Source organism: Balearica regulorum, chromosome 1 (assembly GCF_011004875.1).
Source record: "Balearica regulorum gibbericeps isolate bBalReg1 chromosome 1, bBalReg1.pri, whole genome shotgun sequence".
NCBI lineage: Eukaryota > Metazoa > Chordata > Aves > Gruiformes > Gruidae > Balearica > Balearica regulorum.
The window spans coordinates 79,355,649-79,375,417 of NC_046184.1; the positions used below are offsets into that span (position 1 = coordinate 79,355,649).

Here is a 19,769-nt window from a genome sequence, read left to right on the forward strand (position 1 = left end):
TTATGGGTAAAAGTATTTTGCTTTGTAACAGATAATTAAAATAGCACAAGGCTTTCACTGTAGTGATCTTAATTGAGCGCTTTTGAATTTTTCTAGTATGAAGAAAAAAGATCAGAATTATACTGGGATATTGCAGTCATATACCCTAGTAAGCTAGATGTCACTGTAGTCCTGCTGTACAACTAGGTGTTGTATTAAAAGCCTCAGTCACTTAAAAATAATTTTAGCCCAAGTGAAATGTCAGTGGGTTTTTTTCTGAAGCAACATAAAGAAATCTAAAAAAAGCATTATATTACATGATATCAATATAAAATTAGAATAGTAAGCTCTGGGAAATTTTGTTGACTTTTTTTTTTTTTTTTTAAGAAAGAATGTCAGCAGCTTTTAATTAATGAAGATCCACTTGTTATCACCAGCGTGCACATGAAATGGGAACAGATTCTGGAAAACAACTTCTGTTTCAACCTTGTAAGATGCTGCATGAAGTGGTGAGTACATATGTGGTCTGGGAGCTGTTTTAGCCTTGTTTTTCAACAACTAGAGAAGAAAAGACATTTGAGGTAGAATTTCTGTAAAGGGTGATGAATGTATAGTCAACTGACAAGGAAAGAAATCTGAACAAGTAGTGCAAACATATAGTTGATAAATGGAAAGTACTAGCACAGTCAGAGGAACAAAGTAAAATTTCCTTATGTTCCAGTATCTAGTGCTGTGTTAGACTTATATGTGAAAGTTGTGTAAAGCCATTATCCAGTAGAATTCTGAATTCTTAATATTTTAGAAGTAGAGTGCTCAGCATTTCACAGGCCCAGGTGTGTAAAATTAAATATTGAATGACTTTTTATGAAGTAGAATGCTGAATATTCACTGAATGAAAAAGTACTTACCCAGTGAGGTTAGGCTCTAAATCATCACTATCCTCAAAATAAAACTAAAATACCTCAATCTTAAAGATTGAGGTATTTGGCATGTTTTTAAAACATTGAATTGATATGAACAGATTGTTGTGTGACCAGATTGCATGTGGCATTGAGATGTTGCCAAATATGATTCCACTTCCTCATACCAGTTCTAATAGTTTCTGCTTATGAAACAATATTTATTTATAAGTGCATTGCATGTGTCTTTTAAGTATTCAGGAAACATAATTTCTGTGTCCAGTGAAGGGCTTCTCTGCACGGATTAATACAATGGGTAAAATACAATTCATTGGTATTCTAATCCTGATTTAGGCTTAATTGTTACATGACTGGTTTGTGTGGTTGTTTGCTGTGTTTTAAAATGCTGTAAGCATAGGCTGTAGAAACTTCTTTTATTTTGCAGACTGAAAGACGAGAACTACCAAACAGGCATATTTTGTTCTGTGGTACTATCTTAATCTAAATTTATTGTTTTAAGTTCAAGTTCTCTCATGCCTGTGGAAACACTCAGTATGAGTTCAATTTGCAAGTGTTCGGCAAATTACCTATCCCTTCCTAGAAATACTGATATACTATCATGGATTTAAAAAAAAAATATAAACAAAGAGATTATTCACTTAATCTTTCCAAATAGTGAAATAAATTTGTTCATAAGTGTGTCTGCCTTGAGGAACTCAGAGTAGCTGGCAGCTACTGAAGTTGTAAGATTCTTTGGCATTTGATTCCAGGCAGCTGAAATACATGTGAAAGTGAGTTAGTCCAATATTTTTGTATTTCATATTTTTGTATCATCTCATTAGTCCATTTTCAGTTTGTTGATAAGTAGTATGTAGAAGGAAACCAGAGCTGCTGTTCTGTGTGTAAATTAACTGCTGGTTGAGTAACTTCTTATTCATCTATGAGTGTATAAAATCCTGGAGCTGAGAGCATTTACTTATGTGAATAGTTTAGAGTTTCATGTATTTTGCATGGAAAAATGATACCACAATCTGTCCTAATGTTATTTAGCTTTAACAAAAAAATGGATCATTTGAAACTATTCTACAGCCTATGATTAAGGTTTGGAGGCAGGGCTTACTGTCTTTTGTATGTATCCATGCATCCAGCACAATTATGCTGTCTGAGTAAGGTCTATTATCTGCATATAGACGTGTATTGCCGTTCATTTTTTGTTACAGAGAGTGCTACATGCCTGTTTTGTTTCAAATAATTATAACTGGCAATGATTGATATAACAATTCACAGAAGAAAATACTCAATTTAAACCAGAACATGAGTGTTCGGATGGTAAGAACAACTTTTGTCTGTTTGCAAAATCTATTTGAAAGTGGAGACTTGAATTAGTGTTGACAGTTCCTAGCCTCCGTTACTGCTTTGGCAATAATGTTATTAAGTACACTGTATCGGAGTCAAGGTGCAGGCTCATATTAAACAAAACCAAACCTTCTTGCATCTTTATTCAACATGTGTGGAAAATGTTCCCTAGAGTAGTAAGGCTGAAAAATATAATACAGAACCATTTGGATTTGAGGGGGAGGAAGAGGCACAAGGTGGATGTTGTATCAAGAGACTGATTTTGGAGAATATTGGACATTGAAGTTCACTCAGCAAAGTTGAAAATGGTTAAGTGTGTTTTTTCAAATCTTTTTTCTTTGTCTTTAGGTAAACATTCAATTGTGCTGCATTGTGAGGGGGTTTTGAGTGTATTTTTTTTGTCAGTGTAAGATGCTGTATGGATGCGGCTTTATTATGAGAGCTATGTAAATGGGAGAATGTTCTGTCTGTGGTTGTTTCTGACCAGTTGGTTGCTGGAAATTTTGTTCTGTGAGCGTAAGGTAGACTTATATTGTTGTGCTGTATATATGTGAAATTTAAAAATGGAGTAATGTGTTTATTCATATTCCACATAGCTGCCCACGAAGAAGAGCACATAAGAAATTTGAACTGGTTTTTACCTCTGAAATTAATTATTTTATTTATGTATATATAAAATTTATTTATTCTTATCCACCTCAGGACAAAAGACTGTTGTGTGCAGTTGAGCAGGCCAGTCTGATTAGAAGCAAATCAAGTGGCAGCTTTAGTATATATGTAACTAAGAGAGAAGCAGCACAGGATTCTGCTTTTGAAAAAAGCAGCAGCTGTACATTTTGTGTACTGTGCTTCCATAGAGATGTAACTGTACATAAATAGGCCAATATTTTCAAACAGCTGTCAAATGTTCAGCTTAAATGTATGTTTTGGGCATCTGATTTCCAGCATACTGAGCTCCCATAATTCTAACCAAATTTACAAGGAGTTGCATTTTCTCAAGATTAGAAATCCTGTAACAAATCCTGTGTAAATGTAATAGTGATTATCCTTTAAGAATATAGAATTGCTCCATTTGCAGCTATCATTTGTTTTATTTCTCTTCAACATGGCATGCATGTGTACATACATTTATATGGATGCACACATAAATATTAAAAAAAAAAGGATAGGATGTCCCCTCTCTGTGGTGTTCCTCATAGTCCTGCAAATATGAGGCTTACAGCGTGAGGTGTGGTTACACAGCATGGACTGATCTGATCTAGCAACTGTTGTTGAAGATCAGTCAGGCTCCCTCTTCATGCTTCTTTCCTTCGCTACCATCCATGTGTTTCTGTCCTTCCTTTTTGCTGCCCCTTAGTGAGTCTGTTCAGCTATCTCTAGCTATTTATGTTTTTCCTGTGTTACATTTTTACCGGCTTAATATGATGAATTGTTTCACTGAGGCTGTGTTTACACTAGGGAATAAAATATGCCAGAGACTGTTCTCTGGACCTGGAACAGAGTGGTCAGGATTGCACACACATAACAGTCTTCCTCCCAAAACAGCATGGTTGCATCCAGACTGCCAGTGGAGACCAGTTTGCTGCTCTGCATTTGCTGTCCCCTCGACCGTGGTTGGGCATTTCTCTGGGAGAGTGCCAAGCTGGTATGGGCCAAAATGGTGTCAGAGAGGACGCTAACAGCACGGCTCGAGCTTGTGCTCTGGCCCTCTTTTATTTACTATTATAGATGTGGCCAGAGAGGTCAGACAACTGTGAGAGCCAGCCCAGGCAGGACAGAGCTGTGTGGCTGGAAGCGAAGAAGGGAGAGGGAGGGTGCAGGGCTGACAATGACAGGGAGCTACGGAAGGGATATCCTTTTGATGTCAGGGAGCTATTACATTACTTAAGCTGGCTCGTCTAACTGTGCCCTTAACGTAACTTTGTTTTGCAACCAACAACTTCAGTTTGGCTCTGCGGAGGGCTGGGTCCCTATAACTGCTTTTTCAAAGTCTGATTCAGTCAGCTAAAATGCCTTACAAAGTGAATTAAAATTGGTATATCAAAACATATATATGACTTTTTAAACAGGTTTTCTTATCCTGGCTGTTTCATTGGACTGTTTTTCTTTCTTCCAGCTTTCTGCAATTCAGACACTTCCTTAGTTAAAAGAAGCGGGGAGAAGTGGGGTGGCAGGCAGGCAGCAATGGTGATACTGTTGTTAATATGGGGCTGTCAAACCGATGAGTAGACACCATTCATGTCATATGAAGGATGACCAGAGAGCTTAGATATCAGGAAAATAATTGGTTATATTTTTACATTCTTTGTGCAGGAGTATGAGGCTTGTGATCTCTATACTGTAGCGAGTGACCTGATTTAGAACTGTGAAGACATGTGTCCCAAGTATATCCTCTATCTGACATGTCAGTAGCTTAGAAGTACAAGTACTTGATGTCCATTTGCCAAAAAATGTAGATTCCTTGCATTCATACTTGTTGCCAAGATTTCTGTCAGCAATGCTAATTCAATGTAAGCTTTGTTTTTGTGTGATACGTTTATCACAAAGAAAAACTTATTAAGGTTGGAATTTCTAAATTACTAGGACAAAGCTGAAGGCCTTTCTCTTAACAAAAAAAAAACCCCAGCAACAGCAAAAAGTGAAATTATTTTGTTTCACATTACACTTTGGGAACTCTGAGTTGTGGCATGCCATTAAATCAAAGTTAGTTTATTTTTAGCAGTTTTTATTTATTTATTTATTTAAATGTAATAGCTGAGCAACAAGAGCTTGTAAAAATACTTTGAAAGAATGAGTAAAATTGTAGTACACTGAAGAATAAGTAAACTGCACAACTCCAGGTGCTGTTTATAGAAGACATTAGATTTTGTCTACTGGTAGAAGAGTATAAAAGCTAGGCCATTAGGATTAGTCAATTAATTTTTAAAAATACACTTGCAAGCAGAAGGGACCTAAATCTGTAGTATCTTGTCTGAGCATCATTCTCTTTTATAGGATATAAATCCTTCTGTTAAGCTGAACTTAAGTTATCAAATATGTCTTTTTATTATGTCTGGGCAAGGGAATAAAGTTTATCAGTGAAATAAAACCACTGAAAAAACACAGTGGTGTTCTTTTCTGCTAAGAAGGCGAATTCAGGCTTCTTGAATCCTTTCCAGAAACAGATGTAAATTCAACTGTAGCTTTTCAAATAGTGCATAATCATGGTCTGTTATGTTTGGTGATGAATCATGCAAGGGGTTGCAGATGGTGAGAAGAGTGCAGCTGTGCAGATACTAGAGGAGTGGAGATAGAAGACTAGAGTATCCTGAGGGGATGCAGGAGGTGATCTGAGGATGGGTTGACATGGCTTATGAAAGAGATAGGACAGCTGAAAGAGTATTGAAGCTGAGTGTGCCAGGGTAAAGCCTAAACCGAAACCTGAGATTTGGGGATGGGGAGAGTGCTGGAGACTGAAAAGGAGGTATACTTCAGGCAGAAAGATATTTTTTGTTGTTGCTGATCTTTGAAGCAAATGGTGCAGCATCAGATGCCAAAATAACTGGACTTCTGTGCCAAGCCAAAACAAGGAGACTCAGCTTAGATGTGGAGGTTTAAGCTGTAAATGAAAAAGCTGAGGCGTCATGTTCCTTTTAAAGGAATGCTGGTCATGGCTAGGAGAGCTATTGTAGTAGCGGATAGAGATGCAAATTTGGGGTTTTTCATTTCAATGGTTTTGAGCAGGACCTGTGTGATGAGATGGAGGTAGCAAAATTTGGGAGTTTGCCAGGTGGGGAAGTTGTCTCTGATTAGGTGTTCTAAAAAGGGGGGATTGCTTGTGGTTGAAGGTAAGATTCAAGTGAAGCTTTTCACAATCTTAAACCAATATGCTAAAAAGTCCAAACCATCTTTCAATTTTTTTGCATTAAGTAATTTTAATTCTTTTTTTTTCCCCCTCTCTCTTTTTAAATAAAAAGTATTGTTCCAAAACAATAGGTCTTTATTCAGGAAGAATGTTGCCATTAAGATGTCTGTAAGAACACGTATTTTTGCCCACAGGTCAGAAATTGTCATCCAAAGTGAATTTTTAACCACTATTTCAAGGACAACCAATTATCTTAATAAAGTGTGTGATTAGGAGTCACTGAGGGACCCTGGAAAATTGTAGAATACTCCCAAGCACTGACATAACTTCAGGCACCCATTGTATTCTTTGTATATTCTACAAACCTTAGTAAATATAAAAGAAATAATGAAAGCAAACTGGAAAGGCAAAAGGGGGGGGGGGGCAGGGCAAAAGTCCAGGTCTATCTTGAAAGAGAGTTATGCTCCAAAACTGCTATACTGAAAACTGTTTTCAGGATTATTTTTTCATCTCTTTTAGTCTCGTTACCTAAGAGAGTCAGGTATATCCCAGATGGTCTGCTGCCCTCTCCCCACACCCAATAACTTTGAACCTGCACGTCTTGTCAAATTTGACAGAGGAGTTGCAAAGCCATTCAAGTTCTGTAATTTTTATTCAAGTTGGCAATTGGAAAGTAGAAAGGAAAACACACTGTTGACCCTACTGACAAAATGATGCAATATGAATCCAACAATTATCTGTTCTGTTTGGCCTGTCAATTGCCAATCAGCATAGGAGCACTAGCGAGCCAGTTGCAACACGCAGCTCTGAACCAGCTACAGCATGTTTGCTGTTTGCATGCTCGGTAGTTCAGGGACGTTCTATGGGGAAGGGGAACTTAAGTGTAGTGAGAAGGGGAAAGAGCAGGGAGACGTGCTAGGACGATGTGGGGTGACAATGGTATGAAAATTTTATGTCTTTGGGAGGAAATCAACAGTAATTAAAGCTTTTTTATTTCTTCTCCCCAAAGTTGCTCTTTTCCCAGTGTGTTAATGCTGGTAAGAGTAAATACCACTATGAATTCTACCTTTCAAATTTGTGTACTGTCACAACTTCATGCTCCCAAGCTTTTATCATGTTGTTTAAACTCACAAAATTATATACAACTACAAAAATTTAATTACCGATCAAACTCAAAACTACTTGGTATCTGTAAAATATTAGATTGTGTGGCAGAATAATAATATTAGTATTATATAATATATATATTATATATATGTATTCAGTTGAAGTATTTATGTCACAGGAACATTCCTGTGCTCTTCTGTCAAAGAATAAGCAAGATTGAAATCATATGGGAATAACAAATATGCTCACAGAACAAAAGATTAGTTAATTATTTCTTATCCTTCATTTTACTATAAATTTAAACTTAAGGCAGGTATATTTATTTATAACACAGCAAGGATTCTAAGTTCTAAAGAGTATGTTATTACCAGTCCTGCTATCACACATAAAGGTCTGTAGATATAAAACAAAAGGGATTCTTATATCCTAGTTTATAAGAACACATTTTAAGGTATCCGTACATGTACATGAACCCTAAAGATTGTTGAAATATTATCAGTTTTAGAAAGTGCATCAAAATCTTTGCTCGACTTTAAGTTAGTGGAAATTGTTTTTTATTTCTTTTCATAAATACAGAATGTCTAAAATTTCACATTTGTTAGTAAGAGTTACTAGACAGCTTTGCTTGTAAAAGTTATGATGTCTTTCTGAATAGATCAGTCATGTATGTTGCTGGGTTTGTTGGTTTTGTTTGATTTTTAGGGGGTTTTATCAAACACATGAGCAAGTAAAACTTCAGAGTTATAAAGGTTTATGTAACAGCACAGTCAATATGTTTAATGGAAAATGGCCAAAAATTTTGCCTGGCACTGCCTCTGTATGTATTAGATTATAATTTTAATTGACAATTTTAGTTGCACAGATGTCTTTAATTTGTTACCCTCTGAAGTTTATTTTTACCATATGTAGCGAAAATGTACTCTGCAGGAGACTTAGCAAGAGGCTTACGTTTTATTTACTTCAAAAATTGATTATATTGGAGATAATAATTTAGTGACCACACTAAAATGCAATTTGTATTTGCTTTTTACCCTCAGATATCTTTATCCTTCAACAAATGAAGTCTCTGTAGAATATCAGAGTATAGTTAGAAAATTGTTGAGAAGCCCCTTTGCATAATCTGAGATGCCGTAATCACATGCGTAAGGAAACAATTGCAACATTCCAATTTAGTCTTAAGGATCTGGTTTCCAGTGAGCAGCATGTTAGGACAGATGCGTAGGCTGTTTGTAAATGCTGTACATGTTGGAATCAACTTTGACTTCACCACTCAAACTTACTTGTACATATTATTTTTAGAAAATAAAAAACTGATAATGGTTTGTTATCTAAACTGGTTTAGGACATCTAATAAGTGCATGCAGTTCATAAAACAATTTTTGTGGGATTTTTGGTATGTTCCTTTTTTAAAATAATCTCTTAGTTCTGCGCATACTATGCAACCAGTTTTAGCCTCAATCTGAGCACTGATTCCTGAAGTTGAGGTATCCCTAACTGTTAATCAATTCAAATCTTGGCTTATGTAATTAGCTTGTCAGACCCTTGTACAGTGTTGCACAACTTGGAAAAAAAACAGATGACTTCCAAATAAATGTGTAAGGAGTTTTGGGACTCATGGGGAAAGTAAGAGAGCTTTGAGTTCTTTAACGGGGTAATAAAAATATAGCAAATACTCAGATGACACATTTGTGTGAACGTGACCTTGGATCTTGGATCAAATAGCAAATACATAAATGCTGTGTTTGTCCGAATGTGACCTTGCATTGGTTCAAATATCAATCATAAATCAAATCCTAGCTTTTAATGTACATGTAAAGAAAACAGCCTCTGAAATGATGCGTCAAATCTTCGTTTCTCAGTAGTTGTGATCTTGACATGTAAGTGTTGAGCAAACACACAGAGCATCTGTGTGCTAAACAGTATATTCTTTTTGCTTCATTGCCTATAAGATGTTGTCATGAAGAATTTAGAATCTGTAAAAGTTAGCAGCCATAGCGATTTGTGCTTCAATCATTAATGTGTGTAATCATTTGAATCTTGCTCAAGTATGAAATAATTTGAGTGGAATATAACAGTGACTTGAAGAGATACTGATCTTGAAACACAACGGATAAAGAGCAAAACCTGGAGATTTTTGGAGAGAGGAAAAGAAAAAGGGGGTATATCATAGAATCATAGAATGGTTTGGGTTGGAAGGGACCTCAAAGATCATCTAGTTCCAACCCCCTGCTGCGGGCAGGGACACCCTCCACTAGACCATGTTGCCCAAAGCCTCATATGTTGCAAGCCTAAAGGTATATATAACAGTGAAGTGGAGTTTTCATTAGAAACTGTTGTGAGCTGTAAGTAGTACTTGTGGAACTGTATTTGAACTTGAAAGAGAGCACATGTCAGAGAACAGAGAGTACTCTATAACATAGTGGTTACTAAGATGTTGCCATGGCTTAGTTTTTTGCAGGAAAAAAAAATTCCTTTTGTTCTTTTGAATCTCTTGTTAACAAAATATACTTCCTTCAATGGTCATGCCTCAAAAATACTGGATAGTATTAACTCCAGTCTGAATATTTGCTTTACATGCATTAATAACGAACATAATAAATTGAATAAACTACCCCCCCTCCTGTTGTTCAGGCTGATTTTTTTTTTTCTTTAAATATCATGTTGATAATAGTATATTTATTCTATAAATTAAGCTTGTAGTAGATTCTCAACTGTGTCAGAGCTCATTATTTACTGTAAAAGTAGATATAGAAACAGGATAAATAGAGAAAGAAAGAAAAAAATAATTGCAAATTGCCAATTTTTCAGGATTTCTAGGCATCTCAATGATAAAAGTTGAAGCAAGACTAAAGACTTTAACGCAAACTTTTCCACTTAAGTTTTTGACAACGCTTGCTTGGTTTAGTGTCAGGAATCATCTGAACATCAGACTGGATTATAAATGTAGTTTAAAAAAAACCCCAACAAACCAGAACCAACCAACCAACCAAAAAAACCCCAGAACCTCAAAAAACCTCAAACTAACAAACAAAAAAACTCAACAAAGAAAAGACTCCACCAAAAACACTTCCTGAAGAAAACAGTAAAGTGAAGGAGAACATTATAGGTTACCAGTAACCTTACTATAATATTATATAGTTTGTTAACTAATATTACTATTGACTGATATTGAAGTCCTGACTAGTCAACTCTTTAGAGGATTCAACAGATACAGATTTAAAAGAGATTTGAAAGCGTTACTTTGACTTATAGCTACTTCTGACTTTAGTTTCAGTTAATCTTTCACTAGGAAAAAAAAGTCAAGCCTTCCTATTTCCAGTTGCAGAAACCACTGAAGTATTCACTTTTTGGATATGAAAACTCATACTTTGAGGAGAAAAAGTAAACCAAAAAATCTCAGTATCATATTGGTATTCTATGCAGACTCAAACCTATTTGAGCTTGATGGCAGTTCAAGCAACAACTCAATCTCCACTCTTTACAGAAATGAGGTAGGGAAAATAGATTTTTCTTTTATCAGAAGGACCTTGATGCAAATTTGAGTAATGTCACATTTGATGCATCTGATGTCCGTTTATGTGGAAGAAAGCAAGCGTGACTTCAGATAGATGTAAACTTGAGGTGATAAACCTGTAAGTCTTGTCTCTGGAGCCTGAAGGCAAAGGTTGCAAAACCTTTACATCCCATTGCTGATGAAGTCAAATCTGTCTCCTGTTGTTAAAGGGGTTAGCAGTGACTAATTTAAAGACGGGCTTCAGATCTCATTGTACTGATGATAACCTAGAAATACCTGCGGTATTTCTTTACACCTTAAGTTGAGCTCTGTCTGCTAGAGGTTGACTAGTCTAATATTGTGGATCAGATACGATGAAATATATTTTCTGGTCTAATATAAAGGCAGTGTAAAGTGTTCTCAACCGAGTTCCTAGTTACCAGGTTCTTGAGAGGCTTGTTGAATTTAAAATTTAGAAAGCCATTTGATTCTAGGATGTTGTTTTATTCTTTACAAGCAGCTGAAGTCTTTCTTTGAGTTAGATTCTACTTGCAGCTTGAGTTTCCAGCATTAGAATTATTAATTTATTTATTTATTATATTTATGTGTTTATTTATTGGAGCATGTTGTTTCAACTCAGAGTAAATGCCTGTATCTTCCATTTACTGGATTTCTGTGGGAGTTTTACTGCTGGAAGGATGGTGAATAACTACAGGATGTGCATGATCTCCCTGGCCTGTATGACAGTTCCATGGCCCTGTCAAAAAATGATACTGCTTAATCTAATAGAGATGCTGTGTGATCTGTAGAGCAGTTTTCAGCATTCATCAGAAACTGAAAAGGCATGGCTACTTTCCTTCAGGCAATGTAGGTACCCAGTTTACAGGTCCAGCCTGTTGATACAATCACTGGATTCTTCAGAGGGGATTCAGGCTGCACATACACATTTATTTGTTGGCTGTGCAGCATATGTATCCCTCTCACAAACTGCTTATTTCTGCTCCCTCCATTGAGCCAGCACAAATATTTGTAAGGCTTTGCAGTGAACTGGATCAGGGAAGTGATCTGATCGAAAAGTACCACTTTTTAATTTGTAGTCATGGCCTCAAAGATCAGTCATGGCTCTGGAAAGTCCATTGAGTTCTGGTCAACCCAAACATTTAAGTGTAGTGCTTGACATTAGGTGAGATGAATTACCTCTCTTATTTCTGTTTGCTGAAAATTAATTTCTGCTTTGTAATTTTTTTCACCATTAGTAATTGTGTCTATTGTTTGAGAGGGTATGATATTTGAGATAGTTATGTTGCAGTCCTGTTATTAGTTACTTCTTAAACAGTAATCTTGGCAAAACAAACAATTTTTAGAACTATTTAGAAAATAATGAATGTGTTACATAATTGAAAGAAAACATTGGAGGAAATCGTGAATATATAATCATGAAGGTATAGAAAGCAGTGGAGTAGTTTCAAGGCAGAAATGTTGCATTTAAAAGAGAGATGAGTGGTCCTGTTTATCTTTCTTTACTATATTCTAGTCAATGAGACTCCACTTCAGAGTCAGGACCCAGGAAGTAGCTTCTATCTTGTGCCACTGAATCTTGGAAAGAAGCTACAGGGAGATGCCAACAGGGGGGACTGAAGCTGGCTCAGTAACTGCAGAGTAGTTGAATAGTGACTGTCAATGATTATGTCATTGCTCTCTGTATTTTTTCAGTCTGCTTTCCCCACCTTCCTTGGCTGATTAGTTGCTTTTTTCCTGTCTTTTTTCTCTCTTTTCTGTGTAGGATCTGCCCAAATTTTTGTAGCTGAGCAATGTTAAGCAATCATTTCAATAAGTATTTGGGGCTTTTTGGTCCTTGTAGGTTGTGATATTGGTGCAAATGCTAAATTTTTAACTGTGTCTTTGTATATACTGCAATTATAAGCAATTCAAAGTTCTCTTTCATAAAGACATACGGTAGTATTTTGTTTAGCAATCCAAGATGACTTTGTATGTCTTGTCTTTAACTGAGCGTTTGTATAATCATACAGATTGAGGTTTTAGATTTTTGCTTGGGAGGGACATAAATGTTAAAGAGATGTTCCTAGAGCCTTACATTTCCATTAATGCGGATTCTGCATTATGGCAGCTTTGCACTTGAATAATATGTAAGAAATCTTTCATGGCTTTCATGGAGGTAGCCATCTTTAGTATGGCTACCTCCTCTTTGACAACCATTGTTTGTTTTCTTTACAGCATTTGTATCCTGATCTTATGTTTTGCTGTTGGTAATACTCTTCTTGCCACATGGCAGTGTTGCTTATGTTAGTATCTCCTTGCATATGTTCTTTTAAAAGCGGTCTGTATCTCCTTGCATATGTTCTTTTAAAAGCGGTCTGCACCAGGAAAACTGTGGATTTGTAGTACTTATTTGTAAATTATATTTCATAATTTTATTAAGTAATTTCCTTATTTTTTCAAAGTAAAAATAACTGAACAACTAACAAAACAGTGACATTCTAAGAACTGAGATTTTTATTAAATTAGTGGGAACTTGCATGCCAAATGTCATGTATATTGCATGATAGAAGAGTTTCTGGCAACATCATTATACCTCTCTCTGAAGCTGGAAAATGTCTGTTCTGCATATGCCACAAAATAAACTTAATTTAAAAATCTCAACACTTTGCCTAAATAAGCCAGATTGGCCTTATTACCTTTTCTTTGACTTGTGGTGGGCTAATAGGAGCTGGTGCTGCAACACGGAAGAATCGTATATGCTCCTGACAGTCTGATGGAGTACATCTAGGTGAAGAATACTTCTGCTTAGTGTGATTTACATAGTCACTCATGTGGTACTGTTTGCACCTGACCTGTCATTAATCAGCACTGCTCTTGTCTGCATCTTCTTATTGCTGACCTACTTGGTACAACATGTTAATTCATCTGGTTTAGTCTTGTCTTTAAAAGTATGCTTGTATGGAAAAGTTGATTAAAATTGTCAATTTTCAATAAGAAAATCTTGCCTTTCCTCTCTCTTTTTGGATTATGTCTTTTAAAATTCAATGGGACAGAAAATCCTGGGACCAAAGAAATGCTGCTGCCTGGCTCAGTAAGTTCTACTTGGGTTTGGCTGAGTAATATAAAACAAACAAAACAATTGTTATATTGTTTTTACCACATTTAACATCAATCGGCAAAATAATTGCAGTGTTTCAAAGCTTTATCAGCTCTTCCCATGTGAGATTAGAAGTGTGCCATCTCTGTATCTTCTGATGCAATTAGATAAATGCGTTCAGGGGAAGAAAGTAAAACTCATCATGGCCCCCACTTTCTGAAGCCCGTAGACTTGCCTCTGTGCCCTGTATTCTTCCTCCAAGAAACCCTTTAATGTTCCTCCAGCTCTTATGGATCAGAGAAAGAGGATTGTCTGTTTTCCCTTTGTGCTTGGGCAAAGTTGTTCTTCCTTTTTGATCAACCAATAAATTAACAGCTTTTTTCCTGCTGCAGACTAATATACACCAGGTTGCCTTACAAGCTGTGTAATTCCACTTCTGTTTAATGCACTGCTCAGTTATAAGGGGAGTGATTTGGGGAAAGAAGAACATTGTGCAGTATATATGTACATTCTACCGTAGAGCATAAAAAAATAAGGTAGCATAATCAAGGGATTTTTCATTACTTTTAAGAGCTTAACTTTGCAATTCTAGTATAGTTTTTCAAAATCAGCGTATGTGAATTTTGTTTTGTTTTAAAGGCAAGGATGCTTATAAGTTACATATGATATCTTGGAGTACAGCAATGCAGAGGGAAAAAATACAAAGTTATTCTGTTTGGTTTTTTTGGGGCGGATGCAACTGACAGTCTTGATGAAGTGATGGCTCATGAAAATCTTTCATCTCATGCATAGTAAATTTTCTTTGTCTTAGGTTCTTAATATTTTGTAAAATATAAAATATTAGTAGTATGTAAGATAACAAAGTATGAAAACTGAATCAAATGTCACAGGATAGAGGAGAAAACATGCATACTTTCCCAGATAGGAGACTGGACTTCATATTTTAGGTACAAAATTTTATTTTCAGTTGGTTTTTACATGTTGAATCAGGATATTGGAAATATCAGGCTTTTCCTATTCACCTAAGTTTTCTAAAAGTATCTACTACGGTCACTAGTCTTAAATGTGCTGTGTTCAGCCACAACATTCTCAAAGTGACCTAGAGGTAATGATTGTTTCAACTTTAACTTTGATATTTGCAAGCAAGCCCTTTACACAATCAATTTGTTTATGCAGTAAATCCAGACTTTGTTACTGCTTCTCAGAGACCTTTGCATCTCAGAGACCTGCTTCCTTACAGAGATTATCCCTAGCGTGGTAAGTATTAAATGTGGAAGGGCCAGGGGTTTAGTCTCCCATCATCCCTTTCCAAAAATGAAGCAAATAACCAAATGCTCTTTAATTAGGTTGGTTGAATCTGTGATTTCTTTAAGACCTGTTTCAAGTTTATAGGTAAGTTACTCATTGGGTATTTGCAGTGTGGTGGTGGGAAAGGAGGACTTCCTCTGAAAATAGACATATTTCAGAGATAACAGGCTGTGAGAGACCACCAGTAAAACCTATTTATCCTTAAAACCGTAATTTCATGAAATCGTGTTATTTTTCTATGTCATAGTCTCCTGTTTTCAGTTTATTTTGTGTGTGTTTGTATGTGGGTGTAGGAAAGGCAGTACAGAGACTTAAAATATTGTATGGGGAACTGAGAAAATCCTCTGCCAATGTCTTTGTGGCACAGAATTTTTCAAAAGTCTTAAGAGTAAGAAGAAATGTTGATTTATACAGATGCTTGAGTGGAATGATCACGCTGCACCTACCACATCTACTGTTGTAACACGCACAGGTTTTTTTTGTAAAGCAAAACACTCTCTGTGAATGCTACTGAAATGAACTTCATACTCATTACCCTTTTTATTTTGGAAGCTTGATTTTCATACAAGCAAGGATCAATGTGCATTAAATGAAACCTGCCAATGAAAGCGTACGTCTGTGTAAACATGCACAAAATACAGAGAAGACAGAAGGCAAACGGTTTATTGTATGAATACTAGACATTCTACTTAAAGGTTTCCTGTGCTTATGAAAAAGACATAATTATTACTTTTTCAGTAATGAAAATATTAGTATATTCTTACAGTCTTCAGAAATGGTTATGTAATGGCTATGCTTGCTAAAGTAGCTAGTTAACCATTGACAAGAGCTGTAATGATTAGCAGCTGTAATTTACTAGTAGTGTTTGAAAGTACAAAAGGGTACGTAATTTAAAAGCTAAAACAATAAGCACTTAACTTATGTTTCACTAGCTGTTAGGTTGTTCATACATAAATTCAGCTAAAAAGACTGCTGAATTTTAAATATTTACTGTAAAAGTGGAAAAACACGGTGCAATTTGGGCAATACTAGGCGCGCTGCTGAAAGCTGTTGCCATGTTCAGAGTTCAGCTATCAAGCCTTTCCTTTGTTTTCTTGTCAATAATGCCTATTTTGTTTCAAGGTAGACGTCAGTGTTCACTTAATATTTTAAAAATACCTGTGCTGGACAAAGAAGTCACACTTGGAGAGATGTTGGTGATTCAGTAGGGAACTTGAAGTAATGGGTACAAGGAGCCTAATGCCTCCTGGAACCTCCCCAGCTATCCTGGGGCAGAGTACTCGTGCTACATATCTGCAGAGGAATATAATGTTTCTGTGCCGTGAATAACTCTCTTTACCCTGGGAGAGCGTCATGAAGAGCACACTGGAGGAGCAGTGCTGATCATATGCTCCACAATTCTTTCCTTCCTTTTTTAGTTGATGGCTCTTTAGTGAGACAGATTTGGTCGTCTCCTTTGGATTGTCGGAGAACAGTTGTTATTTGCGGTTATCTTTACAAAACCAGTTTATGTCTAGGTTTCTTTACTCTTTTCCCTCACCACCAAATAGCCATGTCACAGGGATAGCAATTTAACTTTGTTTTCACAAATAAAATACGTAAAAGTGATTTCTCATTTCTCAACAGAAGTATATTATCTTCCAGTTGTATCAGGGATATCAGGTGCATAATGTAGTGGTTTGGACTCTGTTAAGACAACTAACAACAAAGTTCCAGGTGTTACTGAGCTGGTTCACGCTGCCTCAGCAAAGAAATTGTACAAAGATATTAAAGATAGAAATTATTGGCAAAGAATAACAGATGATGTTAACCAGAAATGTTTGCAGTTGATTCTTTTTCTTACTTTGTGAAAGTAATGTTTTGTAAATGCATTCTACATCTGCAAAATTACTCTGCATCTTGAGTCTTCATGAGATTGGAAGCATTGCTCTGAATAAATGCAGATGGTTTAGTAATAAAATCTTTGTCAGATAATCTACAATAATCTGTGCCATTTTCCTTTGGTGTGCAACCGTGCATTCCTAAAGCATTATGCTAATTATTTTATTTTTAAGTAGTCTTTTATTTAGAGTCCTCATTCACATAATTCCTGTGGTGGTTTGTTGTTGGTTTTTTTCTTCAGTAACTATAGTCATGTATGTTACAATCATTTTAATTTCTATTTTATGTCTTCTGACAGGCTTATGAGTATCAAACGTAGATATTTCTTAATATTTTGTCAGTTTACAAGATGGTAGGATTTCTAAGAGAAACGAAGGTCATTCTTGGAGACAGGACAACTGTTGAGCTTCAAAAGAAAGTGACAATTGGAATTTATTTTACTAAATAGTTTTAGATTATGGAAAATCTGTAGGGACTATAACTGATAGCAATTACACTTCGGTCCTCTATGTGAAATAAGTTATTCTGTTTTGGTTTCCAATATAATGTTCTGTTACATTGTAAAATAACTAGGCATCACAATCTGTATTGCTTGGATGCTCTTAAAATAAAAGCTACACCAGCCTTTCAACTGATCCCTTCAGAAGGAAGTTGAGATGTGCATGAAAACTCTTGTATTGCTTATAAATATTCTATTACAGTGCTGGCAATCTGGCACAATGTCCTAATGAGTATTTAATATATCAAATTGGAAAACTTAATTTGACTGTTATTTTTAAATACAGCCAAGCTGTGCATAGTGATAGAGTAGCAGTGTGACATATCCAAGTAAAATCAACAGTAACGTATCTGTTGTCTGTAACTGGTGTTAGAAATCATGGATAAATTCCCATTCTTAGGCTCCTAGATACTCTTACTTGCTACACCATGTGCTATAGAACATATTTTCCTTTTTTAGTTAATCCTATCCTGTTTAAAAGAAATTGGGCAAATAGATCTTTACTAAGGGTACTTGTAGTAGGAGATGGCCAGTTAGTAATAGTGATGGCATCTGGGTTTTTTCCTACTCAAGGGAGAGTGGAATTCTGTCTAGTTTGGTTTATAAGAATCAGATTTCTAATTATCTGATTTTATAATTTGTGATTGCTTTCAGTCTTCAGCCTTCAGAACTGTCTATTGTATTTGGCTTAGTTTTAATAGTCAAAATACAATGAACCTTCTGAAAACTTTGTCATCTCAGTTATGCTGGACAGATTCTGAAATCTTCAGTGTTTACTTTCATAAAGAACTCCATTTCAGTGTGTGAAGTGAGTAAAATTGAGTACAAGGTCTAGATATTGCTATGTCTTTGTGTCCGCTACACCTTTAGTTCTGTCCTTCCAGGTACATGGTGAGCTATTGCACTGGGGAAAAAAAATCTGTATCTTTGCTCAACAATGGTATTTGGGTTGGAAAAATTGCTCCACAACCTAAATACTATAACAGTATTATTTTCATGAATTGCAGGAAGCATAATCTAACTAGACACTGTTTAAGTAGACTTTTTTTTTAGCCTTAACATAGTTTCTTTCAAAAACAGGTACAATGGTGCACAGAGCTGTAATAAATTTCCTAAGGATATATAAAACATATGGTTTTGTTCTAATCATCAGAGTTTATGATTACACTACAATTTCAATCTCCCCTTGTACCTGAGGGTTTAACATTTTTAGGTCTATTCACTTGGCTACAAATGAAGAATGGATACATAGAATGTACCACTTCAGCCATTTGGTATCACAATTAAAAAACTTGGGTACTCTGAAAATCAAAAGAAAGTTTTGCCAAGTCTAATGTATATACTTTAAATAACATTGATTAGCTGGAAGGATTCAAATTGTGGAATAGAAAGCCTTATGTAATACAGATTTTTTTTTAATTGTTTGTTTTGACTTACAGTCATGTAATGAACACATTGGAAAACACTATAGGAGTGATATATATGCACCATTGGTTTTTCATGAAACAGCAGAAAGAAGTAGCAGTGTGCACTGATAAGTGCACCTGAAAGATCAATAATTTAAAAACTGTGCACATTGCAGGTTGTTACAAGCATAACTTTTAGCCTTCTTTAGAGTAGGTCATTCTGCCCTCCGTTACATCTGTATAATACCTTATGAAGTTATGGAAATATAATTGAAGGCAGCCTTTTGCCATCAGTGTGGGGATAAAAGGCTTGATTGTAGATATCTCGCTTCAAAACATTTTGAAGGTTGGTTTGTTTGTGTAACTGAATACAAGTGATGGCTGTCTTTTGTTATTAGTATGTAAAGCAGTAGTCAGCACTTTGTATTACTTTTAACTGTACCCTTTTGGCCAATTACATAGCCGAAAAAAAGACTTTTTTTCTCCAGAATAAATGCCTGATTTTCATAGGATGAATCTGTCACAGATTATCTAAGAAAAGGATTGATTTCTTAATATAAAATATTTACTATCATAGGAATCAAGCTACTTGGTATTCAAAACTTTAAATAACATCAAGGAAGATTTTTTTTTGTCATAACATAGCACTTTTATTGTAAAATCAGCATTTGTATATCCCCATGTAGCCAGTTATTGGCAGTTTCAAGCTTCACAATAAACTGCAGTGAATATGTGTTCTTTGCAAAAGCCAGCACTGAGCGGTAACCACAGTAACAGACAGAGCTCCTCTAAATGCCTATGAATATTCATTGCATGGACAAGACCGCAGCAGTACGTGTTTGTACACATACTGAGTATAACACAAGTGTTAGTTACCCTGTGTAAAAGATGAGTTTCTTT

General features: G+C 35.7%; 1 protein-coding gene across 10 annotated transcripts in view; it reads left to right on the forward strand.

The window, feature by feature from the left end:
* Positions 1-19,769, forward strand: part of PPARA (peroxisome proliferator activated receptor alpha) — a 44,729-nt gene that overhangs the window by 3,319 nt on the left and 21,641 nt on the right. For 7 of the 10 annotated variants that reach the window (XM_075760571.1, XM_075760577.1, XM_075760609.1 and 4 more), the window contains exon 3: positions 367-488. The gene's annotated coding sequence lies outside the window, so the exon portion shown is untranslated. The remainder of the gene's footprint in view (positions 1-366; positions 489-19,769) is intronic. The other 3 variants (XM_075760592.1, XM_075760600.1, XM_075760617.1) reach the window with 1 other exon arrangement.